The 9,465-nt window shown below is 44.4% G+C and overlaps 1 protein-coding gene across 6 annotated transcripts in view; it reads left to right on the top strand.

Annotated features, from left to right (window-relative positions):
- The first annotated feature begins 3,937 nt into the window (after positions 1 to 3,937).
- Positions 3,938 to 9,465, top strand: part of SCN8A (sodium voltage-gated channel alpha subunit 8) — a 186,280-nt gene continuing 180,752 nt past the window's right edge. For all 6 annotated transcript variants that reach the window (XM_070410201.1, XM_070410199.1, XM_070410197.1 and 3 more), the window contains exon 1: positions 3,938 to 4,014. The gene's annotated coding sequence lies outside the window, so the exon portion shown is untranslated. The remainder of the gene's footprint in view (positions 4,015 to 9,465) is intronic.

The following is a 9,465-nucleotide window of genomic DNA, read 5'->3' as shown; positions in this document are numbered from 1 at the left end:
TGCATGTGTGTGCACGGCAAATTTATCTGGGGAGAAGAAAGATCCAGAGCTTTCATCAGATTTCCAAAGAGGTCCTTGATCCTAAAAATGTCCAGAACAGCCGAGCTTACAGTTTCTCTTTAAACAAACACTGTTGGCTTCTTTACGCAGGGGCTGTTTTGTGCTGATTTGCTCTTAGACCATCTTTCCTCACACTGAGCTTCTAGGAACTCCTACCCCCAAATCTTGGTTTGCCCTTTGGAGCAACACTGGGTAAGTCTAATCCTTCTATCATCTTTCTAAATGGAAACTCATTTCTCCGTGTATTAAATTTTTCCTGATATAAGCTTAGTTGTAAAAGGAAATCCTTGACATTTTTTTATGCCTTCAAAGATTCTCATGGAGTCAGCAAATATCCTCATATTTTGAAAAGTTTGTAAGTTTAGCTACCAGGAACTTAAATGTGGCAGATTCTTACTTAAAACTCACGTAAAGAATTTAAGGAATTTCCATGTTCCTTAAAATATTGGAGAAAGGATACAGGAGTCTGTCCTCTCTTACTGTTAGGCAAATAAGGTCTAATGATAGCTCCAAAGAGTCTGATTTTCAGGAAAAGCAGCTTTAATAAGGAGGGCACAGGTCCTGATTGTAACAACTGTACAGCATTGGAAAATGCAAAATAAAAATTATTTAGAAAAGCGAGTCTATTTTGCAGAAGGAGTGTCTCAATGTTGTGGAATTGGATTTTTAAAAAATCTGTGACCTCAGATTTTCTTTAAAACACATTGACTTTCTTATACATTATATGCTTTCTTATACATCATAACGCTCATAAAAACTCTCAGGAAAATCGGAATAGATTTGCTCAACATGATAAAGGGTATCTAGGAAAAACCTACAGCTAACATCATACTTAATGACAAAAGATTGAATGTTTTCCCCCTAGAATGAGGAACAAAGCTCTTTCTACTTCTGTTCAACATTGAACTAGACGTCCTAGCCAGTGTAATAAGGCAAGAAAAATAAATAAAAGGCATTCAGATTGGAAAGGGAGAAACAAAACTGTGTTTACTTGCAGGTCTCTGTAGAAAACCCGATGAGATCTGCAAAAAATCTACTAGAGCTAATAAGCGAATTTAACAAAGTTGTAGCACATCAAATCAATACACAAACATTAATTATACTTGTATATACTACCAATAAATAACTAGAAGTTAATGTAAAGATACTATTCAATGGCATCAAAAATGTAAAATATTTAGGAACAAATCCCAGAAAGGTGAGCAAAACTTGTATCCTGAAAACTATAAAACATTGTTGAGAGAAATTAAAGAGAACTGAAATAAATAGAGTGAGATACACTGTATTGTTGTTATGATGTCAGTTGTATCCAAATTGATCTATAGATTCAATGCAATCTTGATAAAAATTCCCCAGGGGGCTTTTTTTTTTTTTTTTTTTTTAAGAATTTGACAAGCTGATTCTAAAATTCATATGGAAATGCAAAGGACCTAGAATAGCAAAATCAATATTGAAAAAAGAAGAAGCGCAAAGTCAGAGGGCTTACACTATCTGACGTCAAGATTTATTATAAAATAAAGCTGGAGTAATCAAGACAGTATTGTATTAATGTCAAGATAGACAAATAGATCAATGAAATAGCATATAGAGTCCAGAAATAGGTCCTTAACATACCTGATTAATTGATTTTTAACAAAGGTACAAGGGTAATCAGATAATGGAGGGACAACTAGATATCTATGTTTAAAAATTTTTTGATATGCGTCCAAGAGCATGATCCATAGAAGAAGAGATAATATGTATCAAACTTCATAAAAATAACGTATTTCTGCTCTTTGAAAGGCACTGTGAAGAGAATAAAAAGATATGCCCAGACTGGGAGACCACATTTACAAATAATGTACCTGATAAAAGACTTGTATTCAGAATATATAAACATCTCTCAAAACTCAATAATAAGAATACAAAACCCAACTTAAAAGATAGGCAAAAGATTTGAGCATTCACCCAAGAGGATTTACTAATGACAAATAAGTCCATAAAAATATGCTCAGTATCGTTGGTCATTAAGGAAATTCCAGTGCAAATCACAGTAAGATAATACTACTCGCTTGTTAGAATGGCTAAAATGAAAAAGAGTGATCATTCCTGATGCTGTCAGGGATGTAGAGCAGCCGAAACCCTCATATACTGCTAGTATGAATGTAAAATGTCACCACCACTTTGGAAAGCAGTTTGGCCCTTTCCTATCATGTTAAACATGCTAAACAGATACCTACAATAGGACTCAGCCATTCCATTCCTAGATATTTATACCCAAGAGAAATGAAAGCATATGTCCATACAAAGACTTGCACACAAATACTCATAACAGCTTTATTTGTAATAGCACAGAAAGCTAAGGGTTTAAATTGTGTATCCTCATAATGAATACTACTCAGCAATGAAAAGTGATGGATTGACAGACAATTGAATAATTGACAACAGAATAATCTCAAAAAATTATGCTGCGTGGAAGAAACCATACAAAAAAATAGTACATAATGTATGATTCCATTTGCTTAAAGTTCTGGAAAATGCAAACTAATGTACAATAATAGAAAGATTAGTGGTTGTCTGGAGAAGGAGTGAGTGAGAGTGATGCATAGAGGGATTACAGAGGCCTGGGAAAACTTCTGGAGGTGATGGCTCTGTATGTGCATTCTCTTAATGGTGGTGATAGTTTCATGCATCTCTACATAAGGCAAAATCGCGCACTCTAAGCATGGGTAGTTCATCCTATGCCAGTTACAGCCCAGTAAGGCTATTTTAAATGCCACACTGCATGACAGGCATACCGTGTGGCAAACTGTGTTGTAAACGTGTGAAATGCACTCTCTTTAATCTTCACAACAAACCTCCAGGTGTTCGCTGTGATTGTTCCCTTTACAGAGGAGAACACCGAAGCTTAGGAAAGCCGTTCCGTCCAAGTCCACCCTGTCAGCAAGTGGCAGCCTGACCGTACTCTTCCCTCCTAACTGTGAACGGAGGTGGAAGCACGTGGAAGAGGCACAATGACATGCTTAGCGTTCTCACCTTCATTATCTAGGACGGTCCTCGGGGGAGAGCGTGGAGGGAGCGGCTCACATGCTCATGCCTGCTTTGCAGATGGACAAACTGAGGTTGACAAGATAAAAGTGATCTTTACAGTTTAGACCTGGGGACTGCCGGGGAGCGACGTTTCCCTACTCCTTACACCAGCGCCCTGTCCATGGACTCACAAGTCTCCCACTGCTGCTGACTTCTGCGTCTGCTTTTTCTTGGTTGGTTTTTATTTTTATTCATTCAGCCAGAGATCACGTACATTGCCTTCCCGTGTTGGTAGATGTCAGACACTCCCAACCGAGCGTGGCAACATGACCAGGCATTTCCTTCTGCGACTGCGGGTCAGGAAGAAGGCACCTCCAAGGGCCACGGGGCACCTTTTGGGTGTCAGCGCCCAGGAGCTGGGCGGCCCCGTCCCGTCTCTCGGTTCGGGCGCCCCGCCCGCGCGCTCCGCGGGACGTCGGGGAGGCGGGCCCGGGGACGCTCGCGAGGCGCTCCGGCGAGGCGCCCCCTGCCGGCGCCCTGCTCCCTCGTCCTGGATCCCGTCCGGGCGGCGCGGGGACGCCGGCCTGGGAGCCCGCTAGCGAGCGGGCGGGCGGCGCGGTGCGGCGCGGCCGAGCGGGTGCGCCCTACAAGGGTAGGTGGGTCGCGGGCGCGCGGGCGGGGGGCGGGGGGCGCGCGCGGGCGGGGCGGGCGGGGGGCCGGGCGGCGCGGGGGGCGCGCGGGCGGGGCGGGCGGGGGGCGCGCGGGCGCGGCGGGCGGGAGCCATCAATTATGCAAGGGCCGGGACGGCGCGGGGCGGGCGCGGGGAGCGCTCCAAGATGGCGCCCACCGCAGTCCCGCCCGCCGCAGCCTCGGCGCCTCTGCAGTCCGGCCGCGCCTCCCGGGCCCCGCGCTAGGGCCGCCGCCGCCTCCCTCGCCGCCGCTGCCGTAAGTCGCCCCCGAGCCCCCGCCGCGGCCGCTCCCCGCCCGCCGAGCTCCCCCTCTCGCCGGGGACCCCGGAGCGGACTCGCCCGCCTCTGGTCTCGGGCTTTGCCGCAGAGCGCGCGGCGGGCGGAGGGGCCGTGGGCTGGGTGCCTGCCCGCCCGGGTTCGGACCGGTGCTGGCAAGTCTTGCTTTCCCCGCCGGTGTTTCGCGGGGGTTCCCGAGGAGACTCGAGGACCACCGGGCCCCACCCCCAGGCACCCTCGCTCTCCCAGTCTTTGGGCTGCGCGGGGGGCACCGCCTGCCCTCGGCGCCCCCTCCTCGTGCAGCCTCCCGAACCCCGTCGCCCTGGGCCCGGCAGAGTCGGGCTCCTCGCCGGGTGGTACCAAGGAGGGCAGTGCTGTCGGGATCTTCCTCGGCCGCCCCTCAGCTCTGCCCCCTCCCCCATGGCTTGCTGCATCCTTCTCCCCCATCCGGACCCGGATTGGTACCAACTGCAGGAACCGGGGTTCCTGGGTTCCTAGGGCAGCGGGACTCCTCCTGTCCTTCACTGGCTGCGTCCGTCCCCGTGCTCTGGGGCTGTGTTGGGGGCCCTCCTAGGGACCTTGTTGGGACGGCTAGGGTTCCTGCATTCGGGAGGACATCACTCTCAGAATATCCCCTTCCCCCTCTACGCCACCCGGTGCAGAGCTAGCTCCCGTCCTCCCTGCCTTCCCTCCCCCACCTCCCCTCCACCGGCGGCATCCTGGGCTTGTTAGCCTTGGGCTGGTGGGACTGCCCAGCTCCACAGGCGTGGACCCTTCCCCCCTACTTCTCTTATGGTAATTGGAGGACCCCAAAGCCTCTGCATTTTTTCCCGAGAGCTCTCAGCTCTGTCCCCTCCGTGCCAGCAGCAACCACCGGTGGAGACTTGGCAGCTAACTTTCCAGGGGTTAGCCTGGGCTTTCAGACCCCTTCAGTGGCCCCAGCCTCGAGGTGGGGTGGAGGGGGAATCATTTTTCAGCCTGATGAATAAGATTCTTCAAAACATGCGTTCCTTCCAACTACTCCACCCTGTGCCTTCTTCCTCACTTACACTGCAGTTTTTGAAACACGGGGGAATACATTTTATATCCGGAGATCCCTGGATTCCGCATCTGTGTTCATAATAAAAGGGTGTTATCTGTTGGGGGGGGGGGGGGGTAGATAAAAGAAACTTTGCATGGCATCTGGCTAATTCAGGGTGAGGCAGAATAATTGGCATGGAGCAAGGTCTACCTGCAGGGAAAACGGCTTTTATTGCACAGTGGGCACCAGAGAAGCAGGGATGGCAGCAGGAAGTGTGGGTGAGGGCTTTGAGAGCAAAGGGGGGGAGTGCTTTTTATAACAGTTTTCTCAAGTTTGAACCTGGGGAGCTTTTAGAAAGGTAGTGGTGTGCTAGGGCTGGGGGATGTTTTAGCTTTCCAAAGGAGATTTCGGGTGTGGTAGGTTTTCCCTGTTCCCCAGTCTCTCCATACTTCTCTTTTCTCCACGTGCATTAGAAGATTTTTAGGGGTGGGTGAGCTTTTTCTTTTCTCAAAAAAATTTTTTTTTGATGTGTAATGCAAATGGCTGGATAACATTACCACCCAGTATCATCCTGGTAGGAATCTCGGGGGAAATCACACTTAAAATGCTGAAAGCTTTGTAGCACGTTGCCTGTAACCTGGTTCTTGAAATACTGCAGCATTTTTCTTTGGAACTCATGACCCATAAGGCCTTCAGTTCTCCCTGAAAGAGAATTTGATTGCTTGGAGGGGGTGGGGGTGGAGTAGTGATGCTTTGGTATTCAGCAAGCATTCTCTGTCCTAGAAATTGAGGCTCTCCCTGGAGAGGGCTGCGAGCATGTTCTGTGTTCCTTGACTATGATAAGGGTATGTGTAAAGGTGCTGTGGTTCTTAGTTGGGCTGGCAAAGCAATTCTTGATAGTTCAGGCCGGTTATTGGTTTCTCTGGTTGAGTTTAGAAGCTGACTGAATATACCTTTGGTTTTCATTTGGGGTTTTGTCAACTTTTATGAAAATATTTGAAGGATTTTGTCTTAAATTAATAAAGGATCACGGAGTGGAATCTAGCATACTTAAAGACAACCATCCAGTTGCTTGTTGGTGTCTTTGCAGGAGCTTTAACAACTTGTTCTCACCAGCCAGCTTTGGTTGCTTGAGGTTAGGCTTGTGCCCGGGTGTCTTGCTGTGGTGCTGAAAGGACAGTTCCCTGGCCAGCCCCGCCGGGAAGTGCACACATGCTGTCCATGATTTGGGTTTTCCTTTGCTTTTATTGTCAGCAGGCTTTTCTGTAGCTGTGTGTGCATGCGCAGTTGGGTTTATACTTGAGGTTGCAGGCCTAGTTATCATATTTTATTACTCCCACATAATTCTTCATTTTGGCTGTCCCTCATGGAGACAGTGTTTTACAGGCTGCAACAGATCCATATGTAAGTCATACAGTGACATTTTGCTGACTGCGTTATTTCAGCACATTTCAGCAATTTCAAATAGCGAGAAACTGTTATTTAATGCTATGGGAATGGGTCTCCACAGGGAGGAATCAGAAAGCACACTAAGTTGAGCTGGATCAGAGGGGCATCTTGTCTGGCTGACTTAAACAGCGAGCTTAGGAAAAGGCTTAACGTAACAGAGGCCTGTATGCGATCCATTGTATCACTAAGTAGACTTGTCAAGAATGATTTTAAAATCCTAGAATAGGAAGGGAGCCATAAAAGACAGCATGTATAACCCTCCACCCAGCACAGGAATCCCTTATGAGAGATCTCTGCTTTGAATACTTCTATTGGTAGGCAACTCATTACCACATAAAGTAGCTCATTCCATTTGGGTTGCACTGTGATTGAAGTACTTTAACGCCATTGGAAAGGTAGCATACATAAAGTTAAAAGACATGTAAACTGGACCTTGTCAGGGGAAAATGTCATAACTTGTGTTTGTTACCAAGAAAAGATTGATAATCAGTGTTCTATGGAGAGTATACAAGAACATGCACCTGCTTGAAAAGAATACAGAGATAGAGACAATCCACTGAAAGCAAGAAAAAGATTACGTGAATGAAGAAAACATCTTAAATGTGCTGATATTATATAATAAGTTGTTCTAGAGACATGTGCATGAATTAATGAATATTAAATTCTAACAGATTATATCTGAGAAAATAAACCCACGCTGTATAGAAAATGTTAAAAATACATAGTTATGCAGAATGAGATCAGTTTCCTTAATTATAAAAGTAACGCATTTATTGCAGAAAATTTTTAATATATGTTAAAAATGAAAAACATCAGTCTTATCATCATAAGTGTATTATGGTATCAATTACAGTTGACATAGAATATTGTATTAGTTTCAGGTATACAACATAGTGATTAGACATTTTTTAACTTACAAGATGATCACCCAGCTTAGTCTAGTACCCACCTGACACAATATTACAATATTATTGACTATATTCCCTATGCTGTACTTTACACCCCTGTGACTATTTTATAATTATAAATTTGTACTTCTTAATCCCTTCACCTTTGTCACCCAACCTCGTAGCCCCCCTCCCATCTGGCAACCATCAATTTTTTTTCTCTGTATCTCTGAGTTTGTTTTGTTTATTTATTTTGGAAATAACAGTATTTTTAAACCAAGCCTTTTAAACTCTTATGTTCATAGTCCATTAGTTATTTAGGGAATTAAACACTAGATTGTTATATTTCAATTTATCTTTTTTTTCTGAATCATCTTTAAATTTTCCAGAAAATTATCTTTAATGTGAAATAATTAATTTTTAGAATTGAGCTCCTATAAAGTCTCTTGATTTAAGTATAGCAAGTTCATTAAAGGAGTAAAGAAATCTTTCTCAATCAATTAATCAACAAATATTTCCTCTCTGCACCTACTGTGTGTGAAGCAATGTACTAGCTAAGCCCTACCACTCTTTAAATGATAGGAACCAGTCTAGAATATGATACCGTGCCCGACTGGCATGGCTCAATGGTTGAGCATTGACCTATGAACCAGGAGGTCATGGTTCGATTCTGATCAGTGCACATGCCTGTGTTTCAGGCTCGATCTCCAGTGGAGGACATGCAGGAGGCGACCGATCAATGATTCTCTCTCATCACTGATGTTTCTATCTCTCTCTCCCTCTCCCTTCCTTTCTGGAATCAATACAAATATATATTTTTTAAAAAAATAAAATTATACCATGCTCAAAAACTGTGGCTATTAAAGTATTGAAAGCAGGAAACAGATCTTTTATTCTTTAGGTATATTAATGCTGAAATGTTGTGTGGCAGACTTATCCCAGTGATCCAGCCTAAAAAAGAACAGTTTGTGCAGGAATAGCAAGTAAATGCAGGAAAAGAAAAGATAAAGAGGAAGTCTTAAGGAAAATTTTTATCAGCCCCTTTGTGAAGTTATAAAGGCACAATGAGGACATGCAGTTAGATAGTATGCCAGGAGTTAAGGTGAAATGAAGACCCAAGAAGTTTGCCATGGTTTTGCTATTAAGAAAAATGCCAGAAGCAGAGTTGGCTTTGGAGTTAGGCAAAACCAAGTTCAAGTCTTGACTCTGCTACTTACTACCTTTGTGACCTTGGGCAAGTTATTTAATCTATCTAAGCTTCAGTGTTCTCATCTATAAAAATAGGAATAATAATATCTACGTTACAGGGTGTTTGTGAGGATTAAATGAAATCTCTGTTTCCTTATGGTTTCCAACACATAGAGCTCAATATATATTTGCTCCTTTCCCTCTAAGGATTTAGCAGCTTAGTGTGCATTTACATGTGTATTTGATATAGTATATATGTACTGTATTAAATTTCGGTAGTCTGAAAAGCAGTTGCTTTATCTTTAGTCTGGCATGAAGGATAGAATCACAGGTACCCTGACTTGGTTGGACATTGCTAGTCTAAGTGGAGAAAGGTTTTACTCTACAATTGTCGTGCTGGTCTTAACCATCACAGTGCAGTTCCAGTTACCAGAGTAACTGTTTCCTCATTCATTCCCAAACTATTCTAGAATAGGACTCTACCCAAATGGAGAGCTTTGGCACTCACCGATTGGCAGGCAATGGGGCTGTTTTTGACTATAGCCTGGGATCTGGAGGTGGGATAGACCCAACAGCTGAGACTCCCCTTTATTTTTTCCTTGAGTTGGACATTTTAATGTGGTGATTATACAGGTTTGGAGTTGCTTTTGTCTTCGTCACGACTTCAGGTTTTCCCATCATGTAGTCTTTGAACTGCTTTATTTGAATGGGCCTCATACTTTTAGGTGTCACGGTTGACCTTTGTTAACTAGTGTGTTTATAAAAAATTTTAAAATCATCCTATCAGTTGATTATTGGAATTAGGTAAGGCAAATATTATTCTACACATGTGATGGCCGAGGAAGCTGAGTAAGTACCCAGTGCCTTAAGTGAGTTGTCTAGGGCT

The sequence above is a fragment of the Myotis yumanensis genome, unplaced genomic scaffold (genome assembly GCF_028538775.1).
Source record: "Myotis yumanensis isolate MYYU_CA2020_CCGP unplaced genomic scaffold, mMyoYum1.0.hap1 SCAF_3, whole genome shotgun sequence".
NCBI classification, from domain to species: Eukaryota; Metazoa; Chordata; class Mammalia; order Chiroptera; family Vespertilionidae; genus Myotis; species Myotis yumanensis.
This window is presented reverse-complemented; position numbering and strand designations above follow the sequence as displayed.